Source organism: Ornithorhynchus anatinus, chromosome 15, assembly GCF_004115215.2.
Source record: "Ornithorhynchus anatinus isolate Pmale09 chromosome 15, mOrnAna1.pri.v4, whole genome shotgun sequence".
Lineage (NCBI taxonomy): Eukaryota > Metazoa > Chordata > Mammalia > Monotremata > Ornithorhynchidae > Ornithorhynchus > Ornithorhynchus anatinus.
In genome coordinates, this window is record NC_041742.1 from 17,949,477 (window position 1) to 17,960,264 (window position 10,788).

At 46.9% G+C, this 10,788-nt stretch overlaps 1 protein-coding gene and 1 long non-coding RNA gene across 6 annotated transcripts in view; one reads left to right on the forward strand and one right to left on the reverse strand.

Moving 5' to 3' along the window:
• LOC103170846 overlaps nt 1–10,788 on the forward strand; it is a 107,875-nt gene that overhangs the window by 96,444 nt on the left and 643 nt on the right. For 3 of the 4 annotated variants that reach the window (XR_003764912.2, XR_005660840.1, XR_005660841.1), the window contains exons 4-5: nt 9,431–9,602; nt 10,181–10,271. This is a non-coding gene — a long non-coding RNA (uncharacterized LOC103170846). Of the gene's footprint in view, nt 1–9,430; nt 9,765–10,180; nt 10,272–10,788 lie in introns of all 4 variants that reach the window. The other variant, XR_003764914.2, reaches the window with a different exon arrangement.
• The window catches only part of LOC103170845, a 31,279-nt gene that overhangs the window by 1,668 nt on the left and 18,823 nt on the right, over nt 1–10,788 (reverse strand). The gene's annotated exons all lie outside the window — the stretch shown is intronic.

The window sequence follows — 10,788 nt, forward strand, 5'->3', positions numbered from 1 at the left end:
AGAGTAATCAGGTTGGACCCACTCTTAATCCCCGTTTTGCAGACGAGGGAAATGGAGCCCAGAGAAGAGAGTGACTCACCCAAGGTTTCACAGCAGACAAATGGAGAAGCCAGGATTAGAACTTTACGTATGGGTCTGCAATTTAATCAATTCCTGTCTCTCCCTCTAGGCTGCAAGCTCCATGTGGGCAGGGAACGTGTCCACCAACTCTACTACTACTACTAGTAATAATAATAATGATAATTGGTGGAATTTGTTAAGTGTTTACTGTGTGCCAGGCACTGTATTAAGTTTTGGGGTAGGTACAAGCAAATTGGGTTGGACAGAGTTCCTGTCCTACCTGGCAGCTCAAAGTCTCAATCTCCATTTTACAGATGAGGTCACCAAGGCACTGAGAAGTGAAGTGTCTTGCCCAAGATCACACAGCAGACACTTGGCAGAGGCGGGATTCGAACCCATGACTCTCTGGCTCCCAGGCCTGGGCTCTAGCCCCTACGCCACACTGCCAAGCACTGTTCTAAGTGACGGGGTAGATACAAGGTTATCAGTTTAGAAACAGTCTCTATCCCTCATGGTGCTCACAGTCTATGTCACTCTCTTGAACTGTACCCTCCCAAGCGCTTAGCACAGTGCTCATGCATACGGTGAGCACTCAAGAAATACCATTGATTGATAGGTTCAAGATGCTTTCGGTGGAATGATATCACTGCCTTTGCACAGAACATTCTACTTTTTTGCGATTCTTCCCCTGGTAGAAAAAGCTGCCCCGCCGTTGTGCCTCCCCGGCAGGCCGATTAGACCAACCACATCCCGTTTTTAAAAATCTGCTCCCTCCTAGTTAGACTGAGAGCCCCACGTGGGACATGGACTGTGTCCAACCCGATTAGCTTGTATCTGCCCCGGGGCTTAGTACAATGACTGGCACATAGTAAGCGCTTAACAAATAACGGGTCTAACCCGCACTTCGCCATTTGCCTGTTATGTGATCTCGCGCAAGACACTTCACTTCTCCGGGCCTCAGTTTCCTTATCTCTCAAATGGGGATTCAGTACCTTTCTTCCTTCTATTTAGATTGTGGGCCCCAGTACGGGACAGGGAAACTGTGTGACCCGATTACTTTGTATCTACTCCAGCACCTAGACCAGTGCTTGACACAGAGTAAGCCCTTAGGAAATACAGTCATCATCCTTACCGTAATGAATTAAGACCCACTGGAGTTGAGCGATATGTTTGGGAAGGCTCATTGAGCACTGGGGTGTGAGTGAACAAGGGAGAGGATGTTCTTACGCTTCTAAGAAAATAAATAGATCAGAACAGATGAAGACGCTAATTCCTCAGGTGTCTCTTCTCTGCTTACCTCGGCAGTAATGAAGGACGGCTATAAATGACGAGTTTGTAATATTAAACTCCAGTGGAGCCTGTTAAGATCTAATGGTGTAGTAGGAGAACTCGATTGCATTCCCTTAAGATGTGGTGATTCTTCTTTGGATAATTAACCCATCGAGGCTTCGAAAGTAAATGTAAAAAAAGGAAAAAAAAAATAATGCCGCGTATTTTAGACCAGGATTGAAGTGATCTTGAGAGAGGAATTTACTTTACCTCCTATACCGTCATGCATTATTCAGGCCAAATTTAAACTCCACCTAAGTCCGTCTGGCCTTCCCTCACCGCTACAGAATCCGACTCCGAAAAGCTTTATAGCTAGTCGAGGGAATCCAAGGCAAATAACGTTATTGTTGATGGTTGCACAAAAAGACATCTGCTGGGCCTACACTGGGCATGAGTGTTTTGTTTGGGAAGAAAAACCTTCGCTTCACAGATTGCTGCTACCTGGGCTCCGGGAGGGAGTGCTAGCTTGTGGTCTTGGGGAGAGCACTGTTTTTCTGAGCGTTTGGACGTTACCAGCCAAAACTCACATGCTTCTCAGGGAGTTTGCGATCCGCCAGGGGAGACAGGCAGACACGGATAATTTAGAAATAGGGTAGAAGAAGCAGGTAATAGCCAAGAGAATGGAAAGGCAAGCAGCGGGAGCACAGTGGCCTAGTGGACAGTGGCTAAGCCCTCTAGACTATCAGCTCATTGCGGGCAGGGGACGTTTCTACCGACTCTGTTGTGTTGTACTCTCCCAACAGCTCGGTACGGTGCTCTGGACACAGCGAGCGCTCAGTAAATACCATTGATTGATAAATCACGGGCCTGGGAGTCAGAAGGACCTGGATTCTAATTCCGGTGCTGCCACGTGCCTGCTGTGTGACCTTGTTTAAGTCATTTAACTTCTCTATGCCTCAGTGCCCCTCATCTGCAAAATGGAGATCCAATACCTGTTCTCCACTCCCAGTCCAGACTGTGAGCCCCTTGTGGGATCTGATTATCTTGAATTTACCCCAGCCCCTTAGTACAGTGCTCGGTACACAAAAAAACACTTAAATGCCACGGTTATTAAAATTATTTTTATTATTATTGAAATTGAGACATTTTGGAAGAGGAAGGAAGCCGTCAGAAATCACTAACGCGGTACAGTCGGACAGAAATCAACCCATGGTATTTATTGAATATTCCATCCGTGCAGAGCTCTGCCCTAAGTGCTTGGGAGAGCAGAGATCAAATTTCACCCTCCCTCTTCCCTTGGCTAAGGGAGGCTGCCCCGTTTTAATTATCCCTTATAATCTTCACCACTTTAATAGCCCTACGACTTATAGTTTGAAGATGAAACTCAAGAATTAGCCCGGGTCTTCTCATGATAGATATTCATTGCTTTACAAGATGCCCTGATGAGGCTTTTTGGAGGAGTTGCTCTCTCTAAGAGGCCAATTTCGGCAGTGTTAAATGCTGGATGATCCTATTTTGGATGTAATTAGGGTTGGGGGAGGGAACATAAATAAAGCTTCCGTGATTTTAGTGACCTTCACAGATTTTATCAGTTTAGTCCCGTTCATTAGCATTAATAAAATGCTTTGTGGGTCAGGCTAAGGGATTATTTGCCCGTGTCGGCTCACCCATCAGAATTACCTTAGTTGGAAAGGGACTTGCCCTTAGCGGGGAAATAGCATCATTAGTGGAATTCCTGGGGAGGGCTCGAGGCAGCAGGGGAGAGAATTTTGAGGGGAGGTTGGTGAGCAAGGCAGCTAAAGGCTTCAGGAGGTGCAGGTTTCTATCCTTTGTGGGGAATGGGGGTTTGAGAAAGCTGGGGGGAGGAAGCCTTCTTGGGAGAAATTAGAAAAAAAAAAGCAGTGTAGGTAAACTTGTATTTCTTCTGGTTACACTCCAGTCTGTGTCTGTATATGTAGATCAGTGCCTATATAGTATATATAAATGTGTGTGTGTGTGTGTCTGTGTGTATACCCTTAGAGATCGCAACTCCCCCGTGTGTATACCCTTAGAGATCGCAACTCCCCCCAAAAGCCTCATCAGGGCAACTTGTAAAGCCATGAATATCTATTTCTATGAATCTCTCTCTCTCTCTAGCTATATAAGCACACACACAAACATATTTGTTCTTAGTATTTGAAGCCGTGACAAAGTGGTGTTCATGCAGGTGTGTGTCTGAAAAGGCTCATGTGGGATCCCACTCCCAGACCCAAGGGACACACCCACAGTCCTCCTTTAGACTGGAAGCTCATCGTGGGCAGGGAACGTGCCCGCCAGCTCTGTTGTTCACTACTCTCCCGGGCACTTAGCATAGCGCTGCGCGCACAGGACGTGTAAGGTACATAGCGATGATGCAGTTCATGGTGCTGTAGTATCGTGCTGAATATTTCAGGGCCTGGTGCTTTTCTTTTGCTTCCTCATCTCTCTTTCCTCATGGACCTACCTGAGCAATAATAACGATGAGACAGTGTGGCATTTAAGGGCTGACTATGTGCCAAGCCCTGCACTAGGCGATGGGGTAGACAGAGTATACGCGGATATCGTAAGTATATGCGTAGCTGTAGCGTACGCGTCTGCCTGTGTGGGCTCTTTGCCTGTGACGTCCCCACTGTTGTGTACTTAGAACATAAGGAAGCGTATGTAAAATGGAGATTAAGATTGTTAGCCCCATTGTTTGTATCCACCACCCCAGCGCTTTGAACAGTGCCTCGCACATGGTGAGCGCCTAACAAATGCTGCAATTATTATATGCCGCAAGGTTTAATACAAGAAATGTAAAAAGAACAAGATAAGATTTAAGATGAGATTCTCTTCTGCACAGAGCCGAGGTTTCTTTAATCTGAACAGTTGCGATTCCGTGGTTAATTATTGGTGCCCTATTTGGATAAAGTATACACTTCTTGGGATGTATTAACCATTTCTGAAAGTGCTAACCGTAGACCACTAAAAGTCAGCCTGGAAGAAGGTTTCCAAACATCGAGAGGTGAATGTCCCAAGGTGTCTGGAGTCCCACCTCCTCTCCTGGGCTCTGAAAAAATGACGGCAGGCAGCTTCTTCCAAAATAGCCATTTGGGTGGGGATCGAACGTGTCGATGTTTTCAGAGAAATTAGTCGAGAGCCAGATGGAAATAGACGAGAACAGAAAGAGTCGAGCAGAGCAGCTTTGCTGACTGTATTGCATTTCCCCAAATGTGAAATGATGCTGAGATAATTGCTTGAAAGCAGCATTTCTGCTAATGAGTTATCTAGAAAGTGGAGAGGGTGTAGGGGAGGCAGGGAGGAGCAGAAAACAAGAGGCTGGCATTTTCCTCTATCCTGCAGTTTGAAAGTGCTTACGTTCATTTTTCACACACTTTCTCTTGGTCGTCAGATATTCTAAATACGCACCGAGGGATCGACAGTAATTAGCGAGGAGCGTGACTGACTTTAACTTGGTAACAAAAGTACACTGAGGAAAAAAGAAAGATTTCAAGTTCAAAACTAATGGGATTTTTAGGAGTAAAAATTTATATTCCTGAACAGATTCTATTTGGGAAAAAACCCCCAAAAAACTGGCAGGTTATTAGATGATTAAATTCTCAATGGTTCCCCACATTTGTTTTATTAGGAAAACTTCAACCAAGATGTTTAGCTACTTTGAACTATGGAAGAGAATAAAATGTTTATTAATAATAGTTGTGGAATGTAAGTGCTTACTCGGTGCCAAGCACTGTAGTAGAAAATCTAGATGCGCAGTTCCTATCTCACAGTCTAAGGGGGAGGAAGAACAGGTATCGAATCCCATTTTACAGGTGAGAAGACTGAGGCAACCAGAAGTTAACTGAATAGCAGGCAAGTGGCAGACCTGGGATTAGCGCCCATGATCTCTGACTCCTAGGTCCGTGCTCTTTCCCCTAAACCATCTGTGAGCCGTTCACATGACACCGATTATTGAGCAGTGAGTCACTTGTATTTACTGAGCACTTAGAGAGCGCGGAGCACTGTACTAAGTGTTTGGAAGAATACAATGCAACAATAAAGAGACCCATTCCCTGTCCACAACGAGTTTACAGTGTAGAGGAGGACTCGGTCTGTTTTCTCCAGTGACATCATCCATGTCATCATCATCAACTAATCCAGACAATCTACAAACAACAAATTATATAAATACATATTATATAAGCACATAGTAAGTGCTTAACAAATACCAACATTATTATTATTATAGTAGGTTTGCAGATGCCTTTCCTACGGTGCGCTTTACGGCTGGCTTCTCTGTCCTCCACTGCTCGGGAGGATACCTTGCCCCGTCGGGCAGAAGGGCCCAGGGCAACATTAAGAAACCGGCGAAGGTTACGGCCGGGCGGATCTCGGCCGGGCCTTGTCGGGAGAGACGAGGAGCGGGCTAAGCGGCGTGGCCTAGCAGAAAGAGCACGGGACTGGGGCTCGTGAGACCTGGGTTCCGATCCCTGTTCTCTCTCCTACTTAATGCAACGAGCCCCATGTGGGCCCTGAGGGTGTCGTATGTACCCCCTGGGTTTTGATAGTGTTTGATATATAGGAATCACTTAGCCCATTCCACAGTTACACTTACCATTTCTCAGAGTGGCAGAGACCATCCCTGAATCTGGATTTTTGAAAATTTTGGGGACTGCATTCAGCTACCATCCGTCGGGGCCACAGCCCGACCATGAGATCGAAAGCTGAGGTAGAGGCTCCAGTTCGAAAATCGTAGGTTTCTAACTCTTTCAGGTCGCTCTGCGTCACGAGATCCTAAACATCTTGCCATTCCCCTGTCACCTTGTAAGAAAGAGCTATAGCACGACCATTCATAATGCACTGGCCTTCCGTTACTAGAACTCATTTCTTGGCTTTTTAAAATGCGCCATCTCTAGATCTGGATTATATTTTTTTTGAAGAGGAGGCCGACTAAGAAACCATTAATTGCTTCCAATATCAACTGCTTACTAAAGAATATCCTTCAGCGCTCGGAAAAAAACGAAAACAAATTAAATTGGTTCATTATTTGGGAATTCGTGTCAAACCGTACTCCGAAGATTCCGTCTCTGAATCGAAGGCTGTTTTTAATTATCTAAACAAAAAGGTGGGAGAGAGTCTAGTTCATTAACTAAAGATTTAGTGACAAATCGACCGAGTTTACTTATAAACACGGGGGTCGCCTGGCTCGAAGATTTGCTTCTGGGAAGAAAAGGCGGCAAATGGTAACTGGGGGGACCTGGGATCTCAGAGAGATGGAGCATCGAAGGCTCCCGGCCGCAGATGGATACGAACGGCTGGAGGCCTCCCAGCGGTCAGGAAAGTAGATCCTGACTTTGTCTACTAGTGGGCAACAAATTTGGGCTGGGGGGTGGGGGGGGTCCCCCAGGGGGTGGTGCAGTCACCCCAAAGGCTTCTCCTCTAGTGGCTCCCCTTGGCCTGGAAGGGAAGCAGCATGGCCTAAGCCAGGGCCTGGGGATCCGAAGTGCGCGACATATAGTAAGTGTTTAACAAAGATCACAATTATTCTTATCAATATAATGATAATGTTGGTATTTGTTAGGCGCTTACTATGGGCAGACCGCTGTTCTAAGCACCGGGGGAGATACAGGGTAATCAGGTTGTCCCACGTGAGGCTCACAGTTAATCCCCATTTTACAGATGAGGTCACTGAGGCACAGAGAAGTCAGTGAAGGGACTTGCCCACAGTCAAACAGCTGAGAAGTGGCAGAGCTGGCATTCGAACCCATGACCTCTAACTGCCAAGCCTGGGCTCTTTCCACTGAGGCACACTGCTTCTTCTTATGGTGTAGGGGATAGAGCCTAGCCAGAAGAACTGGGTTTTAGTTAAGCTTCGCCAGGTGACTGCCATCTGGGCCTCTGGTTGTTTTTAAGGGACCCTTCGATTCAGTGCGGGATATGTTTTATGTTACACCAACCTTATGTGAGAAGCAGCGTGCCCAAGTGGATAGAGCGCGGGCCTATCGAGCCTGGGCCCGAGTCAGAAGGTCATGGCTTCTAAGCCCAGCTCCGCCACTTACCTGCTGGGTGACCTCAGGCAAGTCATTTCACTTCTCTGTGCCTCAGTTCCCTCATCTGCAATTCATTATCCGACCTTCTTAGGGAGACTGTGAGCCCCTTGCGGGGACCCGTTGATCTTGTATCTACCGTAGTACTAAGTACAGGGTTGGGTATGTAGTTAGAACTTAATAAACAGAACAATTGTATCACTTTATCATACACATATATATATATAATTATATCAAATAATATCTATATACACATATGCTAAAGTGACAACACAATTTTTACCATTAATACCGTACACCTTCTATCTCTGTATATATAAAGGTACATCGATATAGAGGTAGACTCATTTCCCTTATTCCCGAGGAATTTTTGGAAAGGAGCAGAGGAAGGGAAACTTTTGAAGATGTTTGAGAGAATGCATTGTATCAGTTTGATATCTAGGTCCAGGAATCCAAGCCCATCGGGTGGAGGTAAAAGTCACTTAACCACCGGAATTCCTAAGCGAATAAACACTGGCATCTGATTCTTTTAAGGTTCATCTTGGAGGAGTCTCACCAGAAAACAGCAGTTGAAAAGATTATCTTGTAGCGGTACTAAATAATAGAGTGTTATTCAGCATACAGGGATCTGGAACTCCCTGTGGTCTCTATGACATTTATAAAGCAAGTTTGACAGGTTCGGCAGAATAGCCTGGTGGAAAAAGAGAAGGGGCTTGCATTTTCTCACGTGACCGGAGACCCGGTCCTTTCCCTTCCCACAAAGGGGATGATCACGTGATGAAGCTAAATTGGGGGTGCAGAGGGGCTAGTCTAGAAAGGGCAGAAGAACCGGGTTTTAGTTTAGCTTGGCCAGGTGACTGCGATCTGGGCTTCTGGTTCTTTTTAAGGGACCCTTCCATTTCAGGGAGGGTAATGTTTGATGTTAGACCAACCTACGGGAGAGTCAGCGTGGCCTAGTGGATAGAGCCCCGGCCTGGGAGTCAGAAGGTCATGCGTTCTAAATCCTGGCTCTGCCACTTGCCTGCTGTGTGACCTTGGGGAAGTCGGTTCACTTCTCTGGGCCTCAGCGACCTCATCTGGAAAACGGGGAATAAGACTATGAGCCCCAGGTGGGACAGGGTTTGTGTCCACCCTGTCTCGTACCGACCCCAGCGCTTAGAATGGCGCTCGGTGAGTTGTGAGTGCTTAACAGATACCGATATTGTTGTATGGATGTGATGCTCTTCCTCCAAAATCGTGGTCATAGGAGAAAAAGATGACTTCAGTGACTTAGTCAATTCAGTGAAACACCTTTATTATAAAAGATGGCTAGGTCAGAGTATTCATAATTAACAGCCATGCATCTCATTTTCCCAGAGTTTTTGAGGAATGGATAACTAATCATCTCAAGCTTGGGAAATGGCCAGAGAATGGCTTCAAATCAATTCCATCTACAGCCCCGACTACTAGGAATGGATGTTTCCTGAGATAAATGCGGATCGAAACTACCTCTGCTTTTTATTGTGAAATATCTGCCTTTATGTTCCCGGTTAGCCGGGTGGATGTGGGTCCTTGGATTCGTGGAACGGGGCAGGTGCAAATAAATGTCTCGCAGAACCACCCACCTGTATGATTTAGAGGGCAAATGAGAGCTGTGGGATCAAGGTTCCCACATCCTGGCCATGGCTTCCGCCACTCTCCTCCAGGTGCTAGAGTAGAGGTGATAGCATTTATTAAGTGCTTACTGCGTGCAGAGAATGAACTAAATGCCAGAAGAGACTACGCAAGTGGGGATGGGAAAAACTTTGGCCTCACTGACTTCCATAGAAGACCTCTTTCCCTAAAGGGTCCGTTCCCTTTAACGGTTTTTCTAATGCGCCGTTTCCTCCGGGAGAAAAATCCGTAATCTCACCAAAAGGTGAAGTGTTTTAATCATCTCGGCTCTCCCTCTCAAAATCATCCTGCCTTTCCATGACATCTTGAAAATTAGAATTTCCCACCATCAAATAGCTTCGGAGAAATTTGCCTCTACATGCTCACGGCGGCTCTCTCTCTCTCTCTCCCTCTCTCTCTATCAGTCCCGCTCAGAGTGTGACACGTCACCAGATGAACAGTATGCTCACCGGGAAAAAACAGCTGTCAAAAAGCCCCGCCGATTTCCCTGACCCGTGACCTCTGCCGGGCCGAGTCCGTCGGGGCTCATTTAAGAAGTTGGGATAGCGAATGTCAATGGTCCCGAAGCCTACACAGGTTGGTGGCTATCTGCGTATCACCAGGGCGCAGAAGCGAGTCCGGCAACCTTGCCGCGGGTCTTTTAAGCCGATGGACCTTGAGCTGGGCAACGGCTGGTGGGATCGAAAACAGTTCCTGGGCAGTTTTGCAGGCCGAAAACCCGAGGTCTCAATGGATTAGGTAGGTGTATTTCAACATGATTTCTCCATTGGTCGGGTCAGTTTCATGAATGAAAGACCTGCACGTCCACATTTATGACCTAACCGTCGGTCCACTTGGACGAGATGCTGGTCTCAGAATCAGGAGATTGGACTTCTCCTCCCAGTTCTGCCTGTGGTTGACTATGCTTCCCCAGGTGGAACAAATAATGATGATAATAAATAGCGTATTTGAAGTGCCTAGTATGTGACAGGCACTATACTAAACACTGGGATAGATACGAGATCATTGGGTTGGACAAGGTCCCCGTCCCACATAGGGGTCACAGCCTTAATCCCCATTTCACTGAGGCCCACAGAAGTGAAGTGACTCGCACAAAGTCACACAGCAGACAGTTGGTGGAGCGGGGATTAAAACCCAGATCTTCTGACTTCCAGGCCCCAGCTCTATCCGGTGGCTCGTGCACCTCCTCTGGGGGCAGGAAATGTGTCGATTGACTCTGCGGCATCGTACAGTGCTCTCAATAAGGTAAGTGGTCAATAAATAGCATTAATGGGCGGATGTGTGGATTGACTGATTGTTTGGGAGTGGGCTGGGAGAAGCCACTAGCCCTATAATCGTGCGTCCCTCTTTTATTTGTGGAAGGACAGGAGGATGGTGTGCCTTTTAATGCTTCTATCTATTGATCTGACTCTCATCAATAGTATTTTCCGAGCGCTTACTGGGTGCAGAGCCCTGTACTAAGCGCTTGGGAGAGTTCGGTACGACAGAGTTGGTAGGCACGTTCCCTGCCCACGACAAGCTTACGCTCTAGAGGGGGAGAGTGACTGACGGATGGATCGGCTGGCTTGCTGGCTAATCTCGTCCCCGATCTCGCCCCCGCGAGATATCACTTTAAAGCCCTCTCAGACCAACCCGAGGATAGAAACTCTGGGCGGGGTCGCTTGAGAGATCCCCTTTTGTCGAAAGGGTCACCTGAGTTTAAACGACTGGACCGCTCAATTTTTTCCCGGATATAAGAGGAAGGTGGGTTCACTTGTTCCCT